Raw genomic sequence first — 26,455 nt, forward strand, 5'->3', positions numbered from 1 at the left:
AAAAGACTTCCCCGCAAACATACGACAACCTTTAATATACCAGGCGTGGGGCACTGGTTGGGAACCCTGGGAAAAATCCCAATCAGAGAATGGGTCCACTGAGCGGATTCGATCCTATGACCGAAGCACCCCAGACGAAAACTCTACTGTTTCAGCTAAATTCCGTCCCCTGACAGAACGAGTACGCTGGTTAAACGCAAAAACCTAACACATGTGAAACCTAGTAACCTACATGTCAATAGCAATGAAACTTTAAATGGCACTGGTTGGAACGGGTAAGTCCGGAGTCCACAGAGAAAAATAGACCCTGGAACCCATCGCATCTCAGGTAAGCGCTCTACCGATTGAGTCCCCAAAACCAGAAGATTTTAACGGTGAAATGGGGATGAATATTATGAATATATACCCTGAGACTGGGTCGTTTATGTAGATAACATTTTTAGTTGCTGCTGTTCTTATTTTTGCTATTGTTCTTATATTAAAGGCATATTGTCACAGACCACTGACCTATTTAATGATCTAACAAAGTATTACCTGAACAAAAATAATTTGATTTGTCCCTAAATGTACTTTATTCAACCATCTTCATAACCATCATACTCCATTTATTAACGATATTTTGTAAAAATAATTGAATTATGGCAATGGTCCATAATTCAAAAACTAAAATTGCCGAGAGGGTTGACATGGATTTCACTCAGTCATGGTTCAGTTAATAGCAAAGTTATTATCAATTTTTAGAGAAATAAGGTTAGTTGTTAATGAGATTACTATTTGCAGACAGAATATAAAACATCCAAGGCAACTACCTTTTGATGAGTTCGCGACACTGTCCTCGTGTGAACCGATGCAGAATGAACGTCTGCGCATATTAAATTGTGTTCAAATTCAACTGGGTTATGCTTTAGAGGATTATGGGTTTATATGCACTGCATTGAATACAGGGGGGGGGGGAGGTACCGGCCTCGGTGGCGTCGTGGTTAAGCCATCGGATATAACGCTGGTAAGTATGTACAGTGTTCGCAGCCAGAGAGAGTTTTAACGACTCAGTGGGTAGGTGTAAGACCGCTACACCCTCTTCTCTCTCACTAACAACTAACCACTAACAACTAACCCACTGTCCTGGACAGACAGCCCATATAGTTGAGGTGTGTGCCCAGGACAGCGTGCTTGAACCTTAATTGGATATAAGCACGAAACTAAGTTGGAATGAATACAGTTTATCTCATAAATAGTTCTGTTCTTTTACCGACACTATGTTAAAATGATCCAAGACATGCCTTTCACAACATGTTTATCCTCATTTCAGTGTCTAATCCACTATCCTCAGGCTAGCATCAGAAAAGCTTATTCGACTAACGCGGCAAGCAGTAAAATAAAATATATCCATTATCTTCCCTTCCCCAGTAATCATTTCTGCAGCAACCATTACTACATGCCGTATTCGCCACCTGTCAATCGTGTTGTGAAGTGGTTCCAGCCGACGATTCCCAGATAGACCTCCCCCCCTCAAACGTCAAGCTCTGGTAACGCAACCTCTAACAGTTGCGTCATTAGCAATCTCGGTTTCACCAATATCGGTTTCTCGGGCTGGCAATATCAGTTTCTTCAACCAGCCTTGTAACTAAAATCCAATGATTTGCTGTATAACTCACCACACAGTTATACCGTGAGTCTACGTAGCTCAGTGGTAAAGAATGAAGGAAGGAAGGAAATGGTTTATATAACGAAGCACTCAACACATTTTATTTACACATATATGGCGTCAGACATATGGTTAAGGACCACACATATATTGAGAGAGGAAACCCACTGTCACCACTTCATGGGCTACTCTTTTTGATTAGCAGCAAGAGGTCTTTTATATGCACCATCCCATAGAGGATAGCACATACCACGGCCTTTGTTACACCAGTTGTGGGAGTACTGGCTGGAATGAGAAGTAGCCCAATGGGCCCACCGACGGGGATCGATCCCAAACCGACCGCACATCAAGCGAGCGCTTTACCACTGGGCTGCGTCCCGCCCCTGGTAAAGAATGAATGAATACTTAAAGGGACATTCCTTAGTTTACCTCAATTTTTAACATGTTATCGATTAACAGAGACATTTTAGCGATTGTAATTGCATATCAAATATATTTTTCTGCATAAAATATTAGTGGTTGTATATTAAACGTGTTTCTGATCGTTCTAATATTTGTACTAGGTTAAATTTCATTTTATTTCCTAAAATGTTTTTTTTTAATCCAGTTTGGGCTTCTTACAAATATTAAACGACCATACACACATTGAATATACAGACACTAATATTCTAAACAAGAAAATATATTTAATATGTAAATTTAATCATAGAAATATTGTATTAGTCGGGAAAATCTTACAATGCAGCAAATTCAGGAATGTCCCTTTAACGACAACCCAGCACAAAAATACACATCGGCTATTGGGTGTCACAAAAGGTTAGTGGTAAACTGGTAAAGTGTCCGCTTGATGCGCGGTCCGTTTGGGATCGATCCCATTGGGCTATTTCTCGTCCCAGCCAGTGCACCACGACTGGAGTTTCAAAGGTCGTGGTATGTGATATCCTGTCTGTGGGGTGGTGCATATAAAAGATCCCTTGTTACTAACTGAAAAAAAAAATGTAGCGGGTTTCCTCTCTAAGGCTATATGTCAAATTACCAAATGTCTGACATCCAATGGCCGATGATTAGTAAGTCAATGTGCTTTTGTGGTGTCATTAAACACAGCAAACTTTAACTGTTATAACAGTGGTTTGGCAGGTAAACATTTTATATATATATATATATATATATATATATATATATATATATATATATATATATATATATTAGTAGAAATATATTATACCAAGATTTAAATAATAACAGTAATAACTTTAAAAAAAAGAAAGAAGTGTTTTATTTAACGACGCACTCAACACATTTTATTTACGGTTATATGGCGTCAGACATATGGTTAAGGACCACACAGATTTCGAGAGGAAACCCGCTGTCGCCACTACATGGGCTACTCTTCCGATTGGCAGCAAGGGATCTTTTATTTGCGCTTCCCACAGGCAGGATAGCACAAACCATGGCCTTTGTTGAACCAGTTATGGATCACTGGTCGGTGCAAGTAGTTTACACCTACCCATTGAGCCTTGCGGAGCACTCACTCAGGGTTTGGAGTGGATATCTGGATTAAAAATCCCATGCCTCGACTGGGATCCGAACCCAGTACCTACCAGCCTGTAGACCGATGGCCTGCCACGACGCCGGTAAATAACTTTTTAAAATGACACGCCTACGTGGAAGACATGCTTTACTGGATTTAACAAATCAGACCGTGTCACAATTACTAGTATGATAATGTTTAAAACATGTGATTTTGAAAAGAAAACAAATCGGCCATACATTTAGTACATCTACCCTTTGAGTATTTAAAAACTCACTCTGGGTGGGAGCCAGTACCGGGCTGCGAACTCAGTATCTGCCAGCCTTATGTCCCGATGGCTTAACCACAACATCACCGAGGCCGGTCTGGTCCTACACGTTCACATTCAAGACTTTGGGACATGCTCAGATCATCGGTTACTAGAAGCGATGCCACTACAACAAAGGAAGTGTATTTGACACAAGGAACCCGGCCTAAATGATGGCATTGCTCAACTCCGCTACATCAAAAAGACAAGTGATAGATGGTTTCAAACGAAAAGGAAGCAGACACGAACCGAAACACGCCGAAAAACGCAGCTGCGTTGAAATGGTTTTAGTAAACAGGAAGATTGTGACAAGTGTAATTTAAACAATGCTAGACCTCGAAACCTCGCCGAGTGTGTGTGTGTGTGTGTGTGTGTGTGTGTGTGTGTGTGTGTGTGTGTGTGTCAAACACACACACACTCACTCACTCTCTATCTCTCTCACAAACACACACACACACACAGAGAGAGAGAGAGAGAGAGAGAGAGAGAGAGAGAGAGACAGACAGACAGACAGACAGACAGACAGACACAAAGAGAGTGGGAGACAGACAGACAGAGACATAATGACATATATACAGATAGAGAGTGTCTCAGTGAGACATAGACACAGACACAGACACAGACACAGAGAGAGATAGAGAGCGACAGAGACGGAAAACAATCACAGCAAGATATAGAGGGACAAACCATCAGAGAGGGAGGGACAAACAATCAGAGAGACAGAGTGACTAATAAACATGCAGAGACAGAGACATAATGTTGTTTTTAATGGTGCAATAATTTCCCTTCCAACTTTTCTTTCTCCTTTTTATTTTATTTATCGATGTTCCAAGGGTGAAACAGAAAATGAAATGTTTCGCTCCATTTGTACACCAGTATTTCTGAACAATCGGTCCACGAACAGGTAGCACTACTCTCGCCACTCCATTGTATGAACAAATCTAGCAGAACACAAGACAGACTAATCGGTTTAGCCAAAGGAGGCTGCCAGACAGTCTCTAGCACCGTCATGGTTGAGAAACACTGCTCCAGACAATGGTTGCCTTCAGCTATGAGGCCTCAGACCACAATTAATTTCGCTATATATACTCTTCAAAAAAAGTAACGCAAAGCCAGATTTTCATTGTATGTTTCTAAATCGTTTAATACATGAAAGAAACATGGCAGAAACTTGCAATTTGACACAGATAAACAACATTGACAGAGGCTGTTGTAACAGCCATCCAAGTTCCCATGGTCCCGTTTGACGTCATGTACAGTCAGTAACGAGTGTGACCCCCATGAGAGTCAAGTACTGCCTGGCACCTCCTGCCCATCGAAGCAATCAGATGACGGATGACATCCTGCGGAATTGTAGCCCACTCGGCCTCCAAAGCGGCAGCCAGCTGTTGTAGTGTCTGAGGTTGGGGTTGTCGTCGTCGCAAACATCTATCCAGTTCATCCCACAAATGCTCGATTGGGTTTAAATCTGGGGATTTGGAGGGCCATGGAAGAACATTGATGTTGTTGTTTGCTAGGAAGGCTGTGATGATGCGCGCTGTATGAGGACGGGCATTGTCCTACTGGAAAACAATGTTGCCGTTGGCCATGTTGGGGACGACGTACGGGCGCAAGATCTCGTCCACATAGCGCTGTGCTGTCAAGTTCCCCCTGATGTGCACCAAGTCTGTCCTGGCGTTGTAAGAGATGGCTGCCCACATCATCACACTTCCTCCACCAAATCTGTCCACTTCCTGTATGCAATTGCGTGCAAAACGTTCACCTCTTCGGCGGTAGACACGTGCCCTTCCATCCTGTCTGCGGAGCATGAATCGCGATTCATCGCTGAACCACACGTGTCTCCATCGTCTTTGAGCCCATACCCTGTGTGCTTGACACCATTGTAGTCGAAGCTGTCAAAGCTGCTGGGTTAAAATCACGCGTCTAACAGGACGTCTGGGTCGCAATCCTGCCTCTCGTAGACGGTTCCGGACAGTCTGGTCAGAGATTCTACGCAGTCCTGGTATTGCAGATTGAGTGGAGGTAGCCGTGGTCGTCCTTTGGCGTAGGTGGCGCAACCGGATGTAGCGATCCTGGGCAGGAGTGGTGACACGTGGTCTACCGGATCTGCGAAGGTCACGTGTTGATCCATGCACCTGGAAGCGGATCCATAATCTTGAAATGGTGCTAGGGTACACATTGAAAAGCCTCGCAACCTCTGATTGGGATTCGCCTGCTTCCAATTGTCCGAAAGCGTTGTTCCTCTGTGCTTCATTCAGTCTTGGCATTGTGAAAGCTACGCTGACAGTTTTAAACTGAGTACAGCTAAGTTCTGAACCCTGCACTTTTATAGGGCTTCTTGTGCCTCTTGCACGTGCACACCATGCCGACCGTTCAAATCGCTGAATTGACCACAGGTGCGGTTTTGCGATTGTTAACTTTTTCACACCTGTCTTCAAGGTCATCAAATTCCGAACAACTTTGCTGGTGAAAATGCATTTGGTACGCTCCATTACACAACATACTTAGCATTCGGAACACAATGTTTCCACACATCCATATTTATTAGGAAAATTTCATTTTTGCGTTACTTTTTTTTAAGAGTATATTTCTATATAGCCTTAGTGGCTATAACATTTTTATTAATATCAACAGGCCCGTGGATTTTTGTATGTACGTTTGCCTGCCTGGGGGACACATACCCTGAAAAGGACAACCCCTGTTGTCCAGCTCTTTCTCCCAGCATATTGGTTTAAACAAACACACCCTCTAAACCAGGCCGGAGTACTCCCATTTTACACAAAAAGCACTACTTTTGCATGGGCTGGAATTACCACAAACAAGTCTTCAATGTCAACAAGTTACACATGTTTACAAACTACATGATCTCCCCTGTCACTTCAGTCAAATAGTTGCCACTTCATAGCTGTCTGCCATGAAATAATCACAGTCAAACAGCAGACTACTTGCGCGGTCAAATTTCCTGATTTTGGACAACCAAATGGGAAGATAACTGTAATCTGAGGCCATGATAAACTCATTTCTACATAGGTGGCGCAGTGGTTAAGCCATCGGACTGCAGGCTGGTAGGTACAGGGTTTGCAGCCCGTACCGGCTCCAACCTAGAGCGAGTTCTTAAGGGCTCAATGGGTAGGTGTAAGGCCACTACACCCTCTTCTCTCGCACTAACTACTAACCAACTAACAACCAACCCACTGTCCTGAACAGACGGCCCAGATAGCTGAAGTGTGTGCTCAGGACAGCGTGCTTGAACCTTAATTGGATATAAGCACGAAAATAAGTTGAAATGAAAGTAGACGTTTGGTCCGTCTGGGCAGGTTAGCATGTCTTGGTATTACTAGTGTGTCTTTCACACTGTATGGTGTCTGTCCCCTTCAACATTCAATAATGACGCAAAGTTCAAACATTATTACTATCTGTAGAAGAACCAAACGTCCTTAGTAATGCTTCATACCAGGAACACGTAAATCATCATCCACGATCAGTATCTGCTACATTTTCACTTGATTTTAGGATTCAATCCTGTTGTCCAGGACACACACACACACACACACACACACACACACACACACACACACACACACACACACACACACACACACACACATCGACTAGGGAGATGGGGGGGGGGGGGCACTGATATACGTATTAATTAAGATTTAATATTTGACATAATATGCTCCAGTACTGTCGTTAAACAATACAAACTTTAACTACGACAGTTGTCAATGAGAAAAGTCGGTACAGAGGTATTACCTTCCCTCTCATCAAATTAAACATTTACTTTAGGGTGAAGCTGGCAATATGACACTCCATCAATTTCCATCCCATCAAATTAAGCATTTACTTTAGGGTGAAGCTGGCAATGTCACACTCCATCAAGGCTTGTTGGCGACTAATCATTGTTGTCTATTGGAACTTGTAGATAACGATCTTAGGAAAAAGTCATTCAAAGTAATGATCATAATCGACAAAATCGCACCTTCCAGACTGTTTTACACAGGAACTTGTAGATAATGTCCTCATGAAAACTAATTCGAAGTAATGATCATATTTGACAAATTAAGTAAAGAAAGAAAAAAAAGTGTTTCCAAGTAATCATCACATTCGACAAATCAAGTGGAAGTGATTTCAAGAACAAGTAATTCTAAATAATAATCATATTCATAAGTGATTTTATGAAAAAGTAATGATCATATTCGACAAACTAAGTCAAAGTGATCTCAATAAAAGTTAATCCCAAGTCACTATTGTCATATTCGACAAATGAAGTTACAGTTACTCGGCGGCAGAGAAGGAATCCAACAAGATCAACTAGCAACACGACGCACTGAAGACGCTGGGAAGGCAAGAAATCTCAACTTGAAATCCATTATTGTGCCAATACTGAAAATCGTATCTTTCCACAAGAAACATCTTTAATGATCGCCGCCAGGTGTTACGTCTACAGAACGTTTGTGATTCCCCGGGACGATGTATCCGTCGTACTACTGTCACTCCTACAGATGAAGTATGTGGGTGTGGGTAATTTCTGGCACGCTCCCATCAGAGAAATGTTCAAGCACGCCTGTTGTGGGCACAACCTCGGATTTCGCCAGAGTTCTATCCATGACAGGGATGAAGTGTGAAGGCTGATCAGGTTTTCGCAATTCAGGTCATTCATGTACCTGTACTATAAAGTGCTAAAAAAATAAATAAACTCACCTGTGGAATTCTGGTGATTGCTAGATGGAATTTGTGACAGCTACGACTGATGACATGTTCCTCGTCAATACTTTCTGACGAAATGCGACCGTGTGCCATCTAGAGATCAAGACTGAAATCGATAAAAACTAGTCGCTATCGTATACGTGTGTTGTTTTGTCACAGGCCTCTCATCCGTAAAGTCTTGTGTGTGCTAAACAGATTTGCGCCGTAGACTTATTATATTGATCGCACCCAGCACCTCCAGCCACGCGGTGCTGAGGTCCTGTAGTATGTCTTTGCGAATAAGGTAATCAGATTGTTCGACCAATTCACCTGTAATGTCCACGTATTCATTAATTATGATTTATTTTCCTGTTTATATGCGATTATGAGTTGATCACGTTGCTCTAGGGTTCAATGGAATGCCTGATGTTTCGCCCCCAAGCATTTCGCACCAGTCAGTTCGCCCCCAACGCATTACCAGTTAGCGGTCCGGTTTTACTGGGGGCGAACTGACTGGGGGCCAAGTGGTTTTGGGGCGAAACGTCTGGTACTCGGTTTAAATGTCAGAGAGGGCAGAGGGAGGGAGAACGACAGGCAGACAAGCGGAGAGAGAGAGAGAGAGAGAGAGAGAGAGAGGAGAGAGAGAGAGAGATTATAAAAACCCGGGGGTGGGGAAACCAGTCGGAATTGCCTAAGTCTGTACAATCAACCTAATGCCTAGTAAAAATCTCTCTTACCTGCCATCCCAAAGATACGTCATATTATTATCACTAATGTAACGCAGCATGTTTTTCAGTCATCACAGGCTACAATCTGGTTACTATGTGGTTACCACATGCTAATACATGCTAATGTCATCGGAAACAATACTTCGTTCAGTACTTCCTTGTTTCACTGGCATTTAAATTATAATGCTGTAGCGATTTAATTTATGTTGCCTAGCTTTCAATTGTGTGAGCTAAAAAACGAGTGAGTACACGTAGGGCAAGTGACTGGCTGAAAATAATTATCTCAATGTTGAATCGTTTATACTATACTGACGTACATAAACCGGCCTCGGTGGCGCAGTGGTTAAGCCATCGGACTACAGGCTGGTAGGTACAGGGTTCGTAGCCCGGTACCGGCTCCAACCCAGAGCGTGTTCTTAGGGGCTCAGTGGGTAGGTGTAAGGCCACTACACCCTCTTCTCTCACTAATCACTAACCAACTAATCCACTTTCCTGGACAGACAGCCCAGATAGCTGAGGTGTGTGCCCAGGACAGCGTGTTTGAACCTTAATTGGATACAAGCACGAAAATAAGTTGAAATGAATGAAATGACATACATAAAATTTGAAAAATAACACATTTAAAAGTACCTTACAAACACTTTGCATGTATCACGAAGTGCATCGTGACATTTAGACGTTGAACTTAGTGATATTTACCGGCCTCGGTGGCGTCGTGGTTAGGCCATCGGTCTACAGGCTGGTAGGTACTGGGTTCAGATCCCAGTCGAGGCATGGGATTTTTAATCCAGATACCGACTCCAAACACCGAGTGAGTGCTCCGCAAGGCTCAATAGGTAGGTGAAAACCACTTGCATCGACCAGTGATCCATAACTGGTTCAACAAAGGCCAAGGTTTGTGCTATCCTGCCTGTGGGAAGCGCAAATAAAAGATCCCTTTCTGGTAATCGGAAAGAGTAGCCCATAAAGTGACGACAGCGGGTTTCCTCTCAAAATCTGTGTGGTCCTTAACCATATGTCTGACGCCATATAACCGTAAATAAAATGTGTTGAGTGCGTCGTTAAATAAAACATTTCTTTCTTTCGTGATATTTAAATATCCCACCATGCCGTTTGTTGGTTTTCTATAATACAATTTTAAGCCTTGTAAACTTTCTTTTGGACGTCAGTGTCTAGCTCGTTTGTAAATTACTCGCCGTGTATGTGACAGTAGAGTTAAAAGTAAACGATTATTTTGTTTAAAGACACCACTGGAGCACATTGATTTATTAATCATCGGTGATTGGATGTCAAGCATTTTGTAATTTCAAGTCTTGGAGGAAACCCGCTATATTTTTCCATTAGCAGCACGGCATCTTTTATATGTACCATCCCACAGACAGGATAACACGTATCATGGCCTTTGGTATACGTGTCGTGGTGCACTGGCTGAAACGAGAAATAGCCCAATGGGCCCACCAACGGGGATCGACCCTCGACCGATCGCGCATAAGGGGAGCACGTGACCACTAGGGTTGTCTGCCTACGTGAATAAACCATTTTTGGGTTACGCAAAAACAAAACTAGTAAATGTAAATGATGTCCTAACTGTAATGTGCAAACGAAAAATGGGCAACGCAAAGTTAAAACTTGCGTGAGAGAGGATTCTCACAATTTTCATAGGCCTATAATAATCATAATTTCCACGCCATGTCACAAGAAGAAATAGGATGGAACAGTCAAGTGCACAGAAAATTTCAACAAATGTGCAACAAATAGTCTAAACCAGATAATTTTCCAAATTTACTGGTTTTCTTATTGTTTTTGTTTTGTTTTTGTTTTTGTTTTTTTGGGGTGGGTTTTTTTTTTTTGGGGTGTTTTGTTTTTGTTTGTTTTTTTGGATTGGTTTTTTTTTTTGGTTGTGAAGGGTTTTGGTTTCGTTTGGTTCGGAGTTTTTTCTTTCGTTGTTTTGGGGTTTGTTTTTTGGGGGGTTTGGGGTTTTTTTGTGAGGGTTTTTTTTTGGGGGGGGGGGGTTTCCTTCTTTTATTCTATTATTTTTTAATCTTACTTCTTTTTTTTAATTCTGCCAGAAACTTAAAAATTCTTCATAATTACCACAGGAAAATATATTTTTTAAAAAGGTATTCGGCAACATTGGCGTTCATGTGACGTCGTCAATTTATGAGTAAGTAATTCATTGTTATCTGGTTCCAGTAATCCAGTGTCTCGTATATTATTTAGCACCACGGAGACAACAATGGCCCATTCTTACAGTGTTGTGCACACCGTTACTGTTTGGTTGCACGTCATAAAGTCTTGTAGGACTTGTACATCTTAATTAAGTATCAAACCCCTGTCACAACATACCTTTTAATATTATATGAACGCGAGATCGACCAGAGCGAACGCAATACATAGATCTCGCATCGATTCCAACTGCCTTGTGAATCCGCATTCAAATGTCAGACGTCTGTCCGTGACAATGGTCTGGAAGGAAGTTACGATTTATATGATTCCAGAGTCTGCTTACATTTTAATTTCAAAATGTTAAAGTAAATCTAGACACTGGCGTAGGAAGCTGGGGTGCGAGTGGGCATGTGCCTCCCCTATCCCCCACTTTTCAAATATTTTGCTTTATATTTGCTTTATAATAGTGTAAAAGTGTGTAAATATAAAAGTGTGCCCCACTTTTTGGCACCTTCCTACGCCACTGCTTAGAGAACCACATTTTCCACACACGATATTCCAAACCCTCACTTACACACTGTTCTGTCTGTGTGTGTATGTGTGTGTGTGTGTGTGTGTGTATATGTATATATATATATATATATATATATATATGTATGTATGTATGTATGTATGTATGTATGTATGTATGTATGTATGTATGTATGTATGTATGTATGTATGTATGTATGTATGTATGTATGTATGTATATGTATGTATGTATATATATATATACACACACACACACAGTCAAACCTGTCTTTGCGACCACTTGGATTCAGCGGTCACCTGCCTTGGCCACTTTTTTCCCTCCCAAACGATTTATAAAGTAAATGCACCTGTAATAAGCGGTCATCTGTTTAACGCGGCCAGCGGCCACCTAAATCGGATCCCAAAACGTCAAAATACCTGTATTAAGAGGCCACTTACTATGACAATACACCGCATGAAGTAGGAATTAAATAATTAAATGGAAAAAGAAAACAAACTTCTGGAGACCGGTTAATTTAATACATTCCATTTGCATTATTTCTGAAGGAGACCTGTCAAAAGTTGATTTATAGTCAACTGTGAAGTACACATCCGTTGATTAGCAGTACAGATGGTAAAACAAGAAACAACAAGAAATGTTTTAAAGACTATATGTGGCAACCTGTACTCAGCGGCCACCTGTCTTAAGCGGCCACTTTTATCTACTCCCTTGTGTGACCGCTTAAGACAGGTTTGACACACATATATATATATATTAATATTAGCAGGCTATATTTTACTTCCTGTTGTGAGCCATGTATCTTGCATAATATATATTTTATTATACGTGTACGTACGTATGTACGTAAGTAGGCCTATGTATACGCATGTTTGGGGTGGGGCCCTGGGGCCCCATTTTCGAAGCTATCTTAGCCTACGAAATCGTGAAATCATCGTAAGCTATGACGTCACTATGGCGTGCTCTGTAGTGACGTCACAACCTACGACGGTTTTACGATTTCGTAGCGCTAAGATGGCTTCGAAAATAGGGCCCCTGATGTAAAACTGAAACTCATTTTGTACCCTAAATTGTTGGGAGGATATACACGTCCTATCAATACCAAAACAATTTAAGGGCGTAATTACAGACAAAGAAAACCAAGTGAAAGTGTTTCATGCACTGTAATTTCTATCTCGCTTTAAATGGTAGTAAATCTGCACGATATGTAAATGTTATGTTAGACTCAGACTACCAACTGTAACGATGAAGTTGGCAAACTCGACGATATCACTACTACTACTACGACTGTCCAGTTTCTAGTTTAGGCGCTTTTACAACTATTCTCGTCGTATACAAATCCTAAAACCGATTAGTTGCCAATCTGAGCGCACCCGTCTAAGTTGAGAGTGACACCACGTCTGGTATATCAAAGGCAGTGGTATGTGCTATCCTGTCTGTGGGATGGTGTATATAAAAAGATCCCTTACTACTAATGGCAAAAATGTGGCGGGTTTTCTCTATAAGACTATACGTGCATGTCAAAATTACCAAATGTTTGACATCCAATAGCCGATGATTTATGAATCAATGTGCTCTATTGGTGTTGTTAAACAAAACACTCTTTTTTGGTTATAAGAAAATAAATATATATATATATATACAGTTGGCTATATTTGTATCTTTTAGTACTAAACTTCTTTTTTTGCCATAAGAAAATAAAATTTAATATAAGCAGTCAGGCTTTATTTGTATCTTTTAGCACTGTACTTGTAGTGTTTATTTTTACATCAATGCAATGGTGTCAATATTGCATTACCATCACATTTGTTTTTATTATTCACAATTAATAACACGATTACACCGCTTGACATGTCATTTCTTTTACCTTAGGTGACCTCACCAGCACCCTTTTAAACTTTATAAAATTGGGAGGGGGGTGTTACAACGCAACTGTAGAGTGAGTTGGCCAACTCCGTCGTTACAGTAGATAGTCTGACTTTAGCATTAGTCCACACTGTGTGTGTCGTAGGCATCCTATTGAATACGCTAAACATATTTTGTTATTATCCCATACACATGAAAATTTAATCTTAATTAGTCACCAAGACAATATCTGCATATTCAAATCATTCCAGAACTGTATTATTAATAACAAAGGATTCATGACAACCGGCGTTGTTGTTTTCGCCTACGTTAAACTTAAATGTAGGAATATCTAATCAGCTCCATAAGTCTGTCTTGTCTGTCTGTCTGTCTGTCTGTCTCATCTCTCTCTCATCTCCCTCTCTCCCTCTCTCCCCTGCTTGCTTGCTTGCTCTCTCTCCTCTCTCTCTTCTCTCTCTCTCCTCTCTCTCTCTCTCTCTCTTTTCTCTCTCTCTTTTCTCTCTCTCTCTCTCTCTCCCCCCGAGCTTATAAAAATAACTGTATTTGTAAAATGTAGGGAGACTAATATGTTGGGGGACTGGGGGAGGGGGCTGTCTAATGGTATTTCTAATACCGTTTAATTGACGGTCAGTAAATGTTGGTTAAACCAAATTATTTTCCTCATATTTTGACCTTATTTACTCTTATTAAGTTAACATAAATTCACCCGACAAAGAGATGGCATGCCACAATAGCAGGCTTTATGCAAAAAAATCATTTGAGCGTACGTAATAAATATAAAACAGACCATAAGTGTCCCTATTAGGCGGTTATGGGTTTGAAATGTTCTCAAATTGGACACTACATTTCATGTGCTTTGTTAAATTATGACAAGTAGTTCTGTTAATATCATCTTTGTAAAAATAATAAAAATATATATATTCATTAATTTCCAAGATTTTAGGATACGCAAGTTAAATTAAATTTTACCCTCTGGCAGAAACCCTGAATAGGCGTCGGTAGATGCCTGGGGGACAGATGGTATATATTATAATTTGTCTTTCAACTGGGGACGGGAAAACTGCTGGAAAGGCGGCTCGCCCTTCACTATTGCTGAAACATTTCTGTGTCTGTAAACATCAAAAGTACACGTAACGCTATTTCCGTAACAATTTCATTAAACACCAAATCTTGAAATTCAGTCATCTTCCTGGCGGCACCGTCCTCGCCGTATTTTCTTAATTATGTTCCGTGTTGCATGTGTGACACGTACCTCACGTCGTTAAGTGGACCAATCAATCCACAGTACCAAGACGTCGTGAGACCGCGAGTCGTCAATAAGAACAAATTTACACAGAACGAGACACGTTAATTGCAAAAAGCTCACAAAAATCCGAGACAAAAAGAAGACGCTTTGAGAATTCTGGGGCAATGAAGAAGCCCATAAGATCAGAAATTGTATGTTCATGATGATCCCATTATTATTCGACGAATCACTTTTTCTCCACGAAACCAACTGAGACAGCGAGAGGTGCTGGATGGCTTGCGGCCAGTGATGAGGCCAATAACGCAACAAGTAATGGTAAAATGGGCAGACTTTATTGGTTTGACACCCTAGCCAGACTTATTGGATTTGCAGTGTTACTGTCCGAGTGATCGTAACAAATACACGACGACAAGTGATGGCGATTAGCAGAATATCAGTCTGGTAACTTCCACAGGATCGGCGATACTTCCGGTTCCACTTGATCGACGTGGTTATTAACTGGCATTAGGCACACTCTTATCCACACACATCTGCCAGACAAACGATCAAACAGGATTTAGTAGTATTTTTGTGTGGTTCTGGGGGGTGGGGTGGGCGATTTTTTGGGGGGTTGGTTTGGGTTTTTTGGGGGGTTGGTGGTGGTGGTGGTGTGTGTGTGTGTGTGTGTGTGTGTGTGTGTGTTTAGCTTTTGGGTGTTGTTTAGTCGTGGCTGGCATTTAAACGCTGAGATTACACACCGGAAATTGGACCTTGTGGCCAGACAAATTAGGTATATAAGTAAGCTCTTGTAGTTTTACATCTGTATTATAATTATGGTCCGCCAGAGACCATAAACGTAATATATAGTGTACTAGTATTTAACAAATTATCATAACCATAATACATTACCAACATACATGACGTACATGCAGGGTTCCAGCTGCCGTTCGCCACAAATTTGGCTATAATCTGGTCAATCAGGCGATATAAAATGGCGATTTTTTTTTTTTCAACCAATGTTTCCCGAAATTCGGATTATCTTATTTTCCTAATATATATATATATATATATTTAATGTCGCCGCCATTCCAAAGAAAATATACGCGCGAAACCCTTGCCCTTAATAAAATAAAATGTGGATGCAGTGAATCGTGAACCAATCAAATCGTTAACGATTCCTCACGAATAAAATCTACATACAGGGCTCTGTTCGATCGAGTACTTCATTCGTATGAATATATTTATTTCAGTTTGCGTAAGCTCGGTATAACCTATTAAAACGCCAGATATGCGGGTCCACAATTTTTTATTTAAGTTTCACACCGAATTATATTCTTATGTTTTATCTACCAAGATAATTTGCATTTTGTATCATTGTTTAGGTTTAATTTTAAAACATTGTTCTAGTAAATCAAACGCTCGTTCAAATGCGATATTTAATCACAGTTATCACGTGGTGACGCTAAGCATTGCGGGACCGCCAGTGATTACAACACAATGCCGCGACCAACCAAGTATAAACGGGATCGCGATTTGAAATCTCAGGTACAAATAACAGATATGCTTCTACCCGTTCGGGAAGTCCACATGGCTGACACCGACATCAACGAATCAACTGAAACTTGCGCCTCCACTACTGAGGATGAAACTAAAGATAATTATGACGGCATGTACCTGGTTGACATTTCGACCACCGATAGCGATACTATCGGCGATAGGCTTGTTGATCGTACGAAGATATTAAAACATCCCGACCACAGACTTCTGACACAAATAAAATTTAAACATATACACTTTTACTTCGGGTTGTTTTTATTTCATAATTATAGTTTGTTAACAATCTGAATGGGCCATTTAAAAAGCAGTTCAAGAAAACCTGAAAAGAATCACAAATGTATTGCTCACTAGGACAAATACACCACATGAATTTGAGAATAAATTACACAAATATAAATATTAAAATTTTCAATCCGCTCTTTTGGCTATAAAATTTATATCGTGGCTATAAAAGTAAACATTTGGCTACAACTTTGGCTATTAATGAAAATTTTCCAGCTGGAACCCTGTACATGTATACCTGTACATAAGCGTACGGGACAGGGGGCGAGGCTAACTGCCCCCCCCCCCCCCCCCCCAAAGGGCTGGAGCAAAAGCTCAAATTCGGGCGAAAACGATAAAGATATTCGGACAAAATGTGTTAACCTGAGACCTTTTTATCATGCATTTCCGTCATTCTATTCTCAAAATTAGTTAAAATCCATGTAAAAATGCAACCCTATATAGCAGCTGTGCTGATAAGCTTGTAGCTTAAAGCAATAAACGAACTGTTCGGTAGTAATTGCAATATGAATAAAACCTTTCATTGCAAGACTGCATTTGATATACCAACTGGGAAAACCGTGGTTACAAATGAATGGAAAACACGTGTAAATCTGAACAACAAAGCCGTCATCCATTATCAAGACCGTATCTCTGCAAAATGCAGAGTCGAATGGGTATTTGGCAGAAAAGTAGTTGATTCCATGAACCTCTAGCGCCTCAGCTATAGGACAAGCCTCATTCTCCCTGCAACAGTCCTAACATAGTCGATCCTCGCCCTATTGCATTTGAGATGGAAGCAGTCAACTTGTGGCACAGCCCTGACTAAAACCCGCCGTGACACTGGTGGAAAGACCACAGTCAGTCCATGGCAGCTAGTTGAAATTTGACTGACAGCAACAAAGCTCCATCCAGTCTGTTGGACTGTGGCTTTCAAATGGAAAGTCAAAATACGAGACTCGCGCTAGAGCACTAGACATTCAAATTTTTGACAGCCATCGGTATTTTTCATTACTTCAGCACAGTAGTGCTAACGGGGTTTCGGATAAGGCTGTTAACGGCCGGTTCTTGACTGATGGTATTTGATTATTTTCCAGCCATGCATGTAAGCAATTCTGTTTTGGCCGTTGAAAAGTTTCGCGGACGATAGAATCTGTTAACATAGCTATCATGAAGACTTGTTCAGCGCTACCTCTAGTCGATTATTTGACCCACAATATTTTTTATTTTTTATTTTAATGTTTTATTTAACGACGCACTCAACACATTTTATTTACGGTTATATGGCGTCGGACATATGTTTAAGGACCATACATATATTGAGAGGAAACCCGCGGTCGCCACTTCATAGTCTACTCTTTTCGATTAGCAGCAAAGAATCTTTTAGATGCACCATCCCACAGACAGGATAACACATACCACGGCCTTTGATATACCAGTCGTGGTGCACTGGCTGTAACGAGAAATAGCCCAATGGGCCCATCAACGGGGATCGATCCTAGACCGACCGCGCATCAAGCGAGCGCTGTACCACTGGGCTACGTCCTGCCCCCATGACTAACATTTAGAAAACAATCGGCTCAGAAAAAAAAAATTGTAGTAAATTCCATAGCATGAAAAAGGCGTTCCCTGTCGGACGGACTATAGATTATCAATTCTGGCAAATCCAGTGTGTTTCTGGTTGTCCTCGGCACATATTTTCGAAGTCATCTTAGCGCTACGATATCTTAAAACCGTCGTAGGCTATGGCAAGTTTCATAGTGACACCATAGTCTTCGACGGTTTTACGATGTTCTAGAGCGAAGATAAGCTTCCAAAACTTGCAGCCTAGTGTTTATAGTATAGTGATTTCCCGAGAAATTTGGCAAGGCATGGTAGACCAAACTCTTTTGAAGCATTTCCATCATTTTCAGGGCACTTGTTTTTCATAAAAGATATAAAAGGCATATTTTATTAATTAATAATACCTTTTTAGGTGTTTTATAAAGGCAAATTTAGAATTAATTAGTGAAAAAGGCTTGTTTAATTTCAGGGCAGCATGGTGCTGATTAAGGCAAGATGGTGCTAGACTATTGAGGCATGGTGCTGCACCATGCTAAAACAAGCTAGGGAAAACACTATAGTAGCTCAAAATGCATTTCAAAAAGGTTACCTAGCCTACCTAGGGAACTAATACTGAGACTCCACGTCATTATGACATTGCGTCACCACGGTCGTAACTCTATTAAAGTTTATAAATCATGCATACATATATACATAATGTGGGTTCCCCCCCCCCCCCCCCCACCCACCCACCCCTATATAAAGTCCTGGCTACGCCAGTGTCATCACTCTCAAACTGGACTCGGAATAGGATAGTCACTTGGAGTTGTTCTTGTACTTTGGACAAAGGTAATTTGCGGTGGTTAAATCCTCTTAGTTGGACACCGCATTACTGTAAATAACCTTCACGACTTGATTTCTAGCAAATGTACTAGCAAATACAAACTCTATTACAGCAAAATACGGTGAGTTATTTAGGTTACCAAGAGAAGATACAGATAAGAAACAGGAAAACCAGATAGAATTTAAGTAAGTCCAATTGATTAGATATTAATTTTCATATCAGATAATTCGGAAACTATAGTCAGGGGGATCTCAGGTGGGAGCGGGCAAATCCCATTAGTCATGTATACAGTTAGGCCTACTTAAATAAATCTTTCTCACTATTAGGAGTCTACCTTAGTCCTTAAAGGGACATTCCTGAGTTTGCTGCAATTTTAAAGATGTTATCGACTAACAGAGACTTTTTAAACGATTGTAATTTCATATCACTATATAAAATTACGATTGTAATTTCATATCAACTGCATAAAATATTAGTGGCTGTCTATTAAACGTGTTTCTGATCGTTCTAATGGTTGTACTAGGTTAAATTTCATTTTATTTCCTAAAATATGGTTTTTTCGTACGTACGAAATTATTTGAAGACAAAATCCTGTTCGGGCTTCTTACAAATATTAAGACGACCAGAAATACATTGAATATATAGACACTGATATTTTAAAGAAAAAAAATATATTTAATATGTAAGTTTAATCGTAGAAATATTTTATTAGTCGGAAACATCTTACAATGCAGCAAACTCAGGAATGTCTCTTTAATAGATATTTGTTTTTGCTACCAATAAGATATGCTAAGCACTAGGCTTTTTAACCAATACTTACACTATAAGGGAATACCCTTCAAATTAGATACCTAGTAGCTAGGCTAGTATAACTCTCCCCCCCCCCCTTTTGTATTTCATTATAATCCAAGGACGGGGGGTGGGGTGGTCTTGGATAGGCTATTAGCCGTTGATTTACATTAGAATAGGGACTTAGGACATTAGGAACAACCTAGGGTTTACAAACAGACAGCATGTACAACCGCAACAGTACATAGGGTGCATTGACTAGTAATAAAAATGCACCCGCCCCCAGTTAATGGCCCAGCACGTACTCTAATACGGAGCCGGGTAAAAGAAAACCGGCTCCGAGTACACAATTGCAATGCACCTAGGAGAAGTTGGACAGAAGAATACCGGCCTCCCCATCCCCAATCCCAAATACTTGCTGCTGGTCAATCTAATTAAAATTAGCTCTACTATTACATGTGGATCTAATAGCAGCCCGTTGGAGCTCATGTCCAGTTGACCTTTCATTCGACCAATCAAAATCTTATTTGCAAAATCATGCCAGTGATTTGAAAAGAATTTGAAAACATTCGGGATAATGCCGAGCGTATACGAAATAATTCGGGTGAATTACTAATTGCAATATAAAATTTTATATAAAAAATAATTCAAGACGAAAAAAACCCGTGATGGTATAGCCATAAAATCTGTTTATACTAGAATACAATCCAAAGTTTATTACTGCACTTTCCCCCCTGTTTTTTCAATGTTGAAATAGACCAACAAGTTCGCCTATTGCATAAATAGTCTCGCCCGATATTTTTAGAATGTGTATGTGTATGCATCAACGTGCAATTGCAAGCAATAATAGTCATTCCGCATTTAAGCAGTGTCCACTAGATAAATTTACTTCCAGATTTCGTTAGTCGTACCGTTACCAGGTTATATTTTGTGGTAACCTGTAAATGGGTTTTTCTTCAATGTTCAGGAACATTTTCTTTGACAACAAAGGTCAGACAAGTAAGTATCTAAATACAAAACTTTACACCCCCCTAAAACCATTAATTTTACCAAGTCGTTTTTGTTTATTCCTTAACATTACCGATATCGGGTCTACACGACTCGTAGAGATTGACTTAAAATGGAGAAAGATGAATTATCATTCGGTGCGTGTCACATGACCTCACATGTCCCAGATCAACAAGGTCAAATAATTTAATTTGTATTATTTTTAAGCCCCTATTGTTAGAATTTGTTTTAAATTAGGCCTATTATAGGCTATTCGATCTGCAAAAGGTATGCTACATTTCTGTACCTCTAGACTACTGTTGTGAATAGTATTCGTAATTCATTCATAACAATTGTAAATAATTTTGAGTGTTCAAATTGTGTTAATTAAGAATTCAATCATTAAAGAAATGATATTTTACCAACTATTCACTGGTATGAACGTAATGCCTATCAGTACTGACATCATGTTTTAGCGATGGGTGTTGGTAAAACGCGGACCAGCACAGAACGCTTGACAAAATGATTTTTTACTTAAAAGAAAGAAAATAAACGTTTTCGTCAACTGTGCATAGTTAAGAAACATATTTGTTTATGTAGTGGCCTTAAAAATGAAAAAAGACGAACCGCACATGCGCGGTACGATACTTTTTGCAAACGCATGCGCCTGAACGCAGTTAGAAACGTCACACTCTTTCCCGTTTACTGGAGGGTGCTTCACTTTTGTTTACTAGCCTAGAATGGATTTGTTTTACGTTCACATTGTTGATTTTTCACGTTAACTGATATCATCGACGTCCCAAACAGCGTTCACCTAACGATAAAACCATGAATACGACATTTACGGAAATACTATTTTACATTTTTCAGCTACGATATCGGATATGTGAAACAAAATAAATTGCAATCAGTTATAAAGTGAAAAATCAACAATGTTTTGCATTGAAAATTTACCAGCGTTCTTAAAGGAGCTCAATCACGGATTTAGTAGGCCTTGTTTCTCTAAATAAATATGCATTATAAATGAAAATTACATTCATTTGGAATACCAAACCTAGTTACTGTATGATCCCAAACATTTTAATTGAACTACGATCGAGGGAATTCCACGACACGCTTCATTTTTAAAATTTGGAAGACTTCTTGTAAAAACTCATAAAAATACGGAAAAACAGACTCGTAGTGATGAGGCTATATATACGACAACCGTATAATGTATTTGTCGGTTTTATATAAACGATCGCCATGTATAGAGACTTGGCAAATGAGGGCCGGCTATATACATGGCAAATAATAGAAAATATATTATTACATGACGAAAATAACCGCGAATACGCTGAAATAAAATAATAAACAGTCGGAACATGAACTCACCATTTATTATTATTATTATTAGGTGCGTGTGCAAATTATTTTGACTGGTTCGCAAAGTGGTATTTCGGTTTTAATGTATAGCGTAAAAAACAGGGGAATGTTGCATGTATTGTCGTCCAAAGGTTGGCCAATTATTACTTAACCCAGTTGAATCCAGTTCTACGTGCAGGGACAAGTTCAGCCTGCAGTTTGTGCCTGTGTGTACGCACGTTAATCTTGCATTGTTTTTTATAGCCAAAACTCCTCCAGATAAAACACCGCCCCTCCACCCCAAAAAGGTAGTAGTAGGCTAATAATAATAATAGTAGTAGTAGTAGTTGTTGTTAAGAAACGTTACATAAATTTAGAGAGGGACCCAGGAGTGGTCTAAGCTTTACTATTTTGAGTTTTATTGGCCCTTGCAATTTTGAGCATTTGAAATGTGACTAAATACAGCAAAATAACCTTTTAGTCATATTTATTTACGGTAAAATTAACTTTTTTTACAAAATTTACGTAAGCAGCCTCAAAATTGCAATCAGTGAAAAATTATTAAGTTCAAGCCCTGTTGTTAGTTTGTGTACTGTCCGTAGTTAGTTTCTCTTTTAGTTAATTTACCTCAGCCGCTGATAATTTGTAATTGTTATTTTTATTTATTTATTTATTTATTTATTCATCATCATCATTATCATCATCATTATTTATTCATCATCATCGTCATCATCATTGTTATTATTATTATTTATTTATTATAATTAACTTTTTGTTAGTACTGTAGGGACAATATGACGTTATTCATATATCTATGGAAAACGTACACAAAAGGGTCCACTAAATTCATATACTCCCCCACCCCCTCCCCTGTTCAGAAAATGCACTGTTCGTACAGTACTTAGTATGTATTCCTCCTGTTCCGGTAATATGGATCAATCAAATACATGTACTTATTTATCGCCTATATACATTTTTTCTGTGAATATAGCCAGCCCTCGTTAGTGGAGGCTATTGATACGGCCTTCGTATATATAGTCACATCGTATATAAACACCGTCTAGTTCAGAGTATTCTTTAAAAATGTAACAATTCCTATCTCAAGTCAGCTGTTGTGGCATATTTTGTATAATAATGAATCTGACATGGTGAAAAATGACGGTCTTTGTGATCCAGATGTTTAGATTTTTTCGTTATATGAATAACGATAAATTTACCTATAGATGCAAAAGCCTAACTAGTCGGGATTGTCGACGTTTAACATGCTTCTGTTACTAAAATAAATTAATGTATAAGCTTAATATCATTCAGTACATGTTTTTATTAATTTTTCTTCTATTTACCCTACGTCGCAGAGGACGGTCAAGCGTTCTCGTTGCACGAGCTTGGTAGGCTAAATCGTTTTGGCACTGCGGTTATTCGGGAAATGCCCGTCACGTGACTCAAAATAACACGTCACACCTCTGCTCTCCATATAGCCGTTATTTTTCTCAGAATTGTGGACCGTACCCATAATTTAATTATTTTTACTGGGACGTATGCGGCCATTGGAACTGATTGAACGCTGGAACGCCTCTCGTTTCGACAGCTTGCACCACCAGGTTGGATTCTTTTTTTTAGCGATATTCCTTGCCTCCACGTCATTTCTCCGTCTGACTGTCGACTTGTTTTTTTTCGTGACTCGTATGACGGCCATTCTGCAGAACGCCACGGTTGTTCGCGTTTAGTCTCTACATGTCCGAGCCTGTCCTAGCAGCACTGGAAGATTGACCGCCCCACTCTAAGAAGAAATAGGAAGCGGGGTCGGCCCCTACTACTCTTTTTCTAGACTTTACCTTGCTTTATAGTGATACCATCTCGTATCCTCCGGAGTCGGGCCCGTCCGCATCACTATACCAACCCATGACGACTGGACTATATCCTAGTCTGATACTCTCTCGTTCAGACGGATCCGGCTTCTCAAGATCTGTATTTCAGCACAGCACTACACCTTCAACGTCTATCGACTGTCAATCTAGGGGTTTTCTTGACGGGATGCAACCCATTTCGTCCCTTTAAGCTGTGCACCCAAACGGCCTTAACGATCGGACTTTAAACTTTTAGATCTGCGTTCAAAATTTTATGTCGAAATTACTTCTTTTTTTTCATATTATTAAATAGACCGATCCTCTCTTCTTTCTTTTATTTAATTTTGGACTGTCCTTCTAAAATGCTCCAAATTATATAAATATTCGGCCGAGCAGTCAATTCTTTTTTATTTTTGGCTTGTAACCTTTTTATTTATTCTATTAACTTTTTTACTAATTGCTATTTTCAACACACACACCCTCCATCCCGAGTCAGGCCACCGATCTTATCGGAGTCGGACTCGGGATGGGCGTGTTCGAAACCCTAGTGGTATATGGGCACGTTAAAAAGTGACGTCATTGGAATTGTGATGTCATTCAAATACTAAATTAGCTAATTATTACAATGCTTCGCCACATTAAAATAAAATCTGGTCTACTTACCTTGACCACTGTCAAAAAAGTTCCGAGAGCAGACAACACAGTTTAAATGTCGGTATGTTTTTAATTTTCATAATTTAAGACAAAATATTAAGTTTAAGTTTTAAAAGATAAAAGAAATAAAAAATACATTTCGTCAAATATATTACAAAACAAAAATTATTGTAGTATATTTTCATGTATGAATATCTCACATTCTCGTGATTCTCGTATTATCTGTCATGGCTGCCGAAGAACCCTTTTAGTTAATTGTTAATTTGCATTGTATTAATTATATGTGCAATAACAATTAATGTAATACGTATCAACGATATCAAGTAACTCAGTAGGCCTAAGTGTTTCCAATAAAATGTGAATTTTAATTTATTTTTTTTACAGAAAACCACGTACATTTTCATTCTCAACTGTGAGGGCACAGGCCCTCGCACCACCCCACCCCCGGTTTTTACGAGTCTGTCTGTTATCATATATAAACATAACGCGACTACGAACAGTTTATTCGTAAAGTTCACAAGGTCATGGCGCCATTTTCCTGTCATGATCCCAACAACCACTGCCACCGGACAAGGTAGTCACAACCGACAGCTGATCCGAAAATAACACGAGAGCAAGAAAGAAAAAAAGAAAGAATCACTACAGCAAAACACGCACAGGGTGGACAACACAAAAACAACACAATAGAACTGACCCACTCACCTTTATCTCTTGCTTCCAAGTGTAGCAGAGAAATCTATTTCAAGACTGCCAAGGTCGATAATTATTCGGATGATATAGACGTTCTATCCTGTCGCCGATTCACAACCACAAAGCAAGTGGGAATTTCTCAGCAATGGAGGAAGTATCGGGAGGCCGAAAAGCTTCGATAGTCTCGTCTCGTAAATGATAAAATACGTCTATGGAGTTTGCAATCTGGATATATCCACTGCGTTTACGACTACAGTCATGTTATTCCCATAATGGTTTTGTTTGGTTTGGTAAACAAGCACCTACTTCCCAGTGCAATCCGCATTTAATGACCGGAACTTCCCAATACACAGAGCATTCGAACCGGAGCATTCTCCAGTTGGTTCAAAAGGCAAAATGCGGATCGCGCTCTTCGGACAATTAAAAGATGAACGAATTGGTTCGACACTAACAGATCAGAGGCGGATCCAGGATTTTTTTTAAATGGTGGGCTTCCAAATTATAAAAAGGACAACTTTGAGTTTGTCTTCAGCAACAAATCCTAGCTACGGCCCTGCATGCAGTTCACAATAATAAAGAAAATGCTTATTTTTACTAATTTAGTAAATAACTATTTATATCTCAGGCGCTGTGTTGTTCGTTCGCTACGATCATGATGAATAATTGTGTGCAGTGGTGGATCAAATTATATAGTTGTGCTAAAAAAATTTTTAATAATAATAATAATAATAAAAAGGGCATCTTGTTTGAAAGTGGGGGATCGAACACCCCACCTATATCGGCTTCTGTCAGATACAGCCAATTATAGTTAACTGGGGTGGAGAACAAAAATGTACTTTTCTTTTGTCCAACTCGATAAATAAAGACCTGTAAAAATATATTGCCCCCCTGCCCCCCCCCCCCCCCCCCCCCATCTCCCCATGGAGGTTGTGTTCCCATTCCAGATATCGTTCCTACAGGCCAGGGCTCAATTTCACTAAACATCGTAAGTCTAGTTTTGCACGTAAACGTAAATCTACGACTAAACCACAATTCTTATTACTGTTATAGTACAACAAATATAGTTAGAAGTACACATATTTCATTTTGTTTCGTCCTTAAAATGCTCCATTTTCCGTAATGATGTAATTTTCTTCGTGAAGTAGATGCCGAACACTTGTAAATATATTCCCAGTATAACTGCTAATCGCAGACGTAAACTTACGATGTTTTGTGAAATTGGTCTCTGGTAACTGCTTTTGCAATAAACCGTC

The 26,455-nt window shown here is 39.7% G+C and overlaps 1 protein-coding gene and 1 long non-coding RNA gene across 2 annotated transcripts in view; one reads left to right on the forward strand and one right to left on the reverse strand.

Moving 5' to 3' along the window:
- LOC121388147 overlaps nt 1-25,785 on the reverse strand; it is a 102,278-nt gene extending 76,493 nt beyond the window's left edge. Inside the window, exon 1 of the mRNA XM_041519384.1 lies at nt 25,215-25,785. The gene's annotated coding sequence lies outside the window, so the exon portion shown is untranslated. The remainder of the gene's footprint in view (nt 1-25,214) is intronic.
- LOC121388148 lies at nt 23,559-25,821 on the forward strand. The gene is made up of 2 exons (XR_005959940.1): nt 23,559-23,612; nt 24,897-25,821. It is a non-coding gene; the product is annotated as an uncharacterized LOC121388148 (long non-coding RNA).
- Nucleotides 25,822-26,455: the final 634 nt, after the last annotated feature.

Source organism: Gigantopelta aegis, chromosome 14, assembly GCF_016097555.1.
Source record: "Gigantopelta aegis isolate Gae_Host chromosome 14, Gae_host_genome, whole genome shotgun sequence".
NCBI lineage: Eukaryota > Metazoa > Mollusca > Gastropoda > Neomphalida > Peltospiridae > Gigantopelta > Gigantopelta aegis.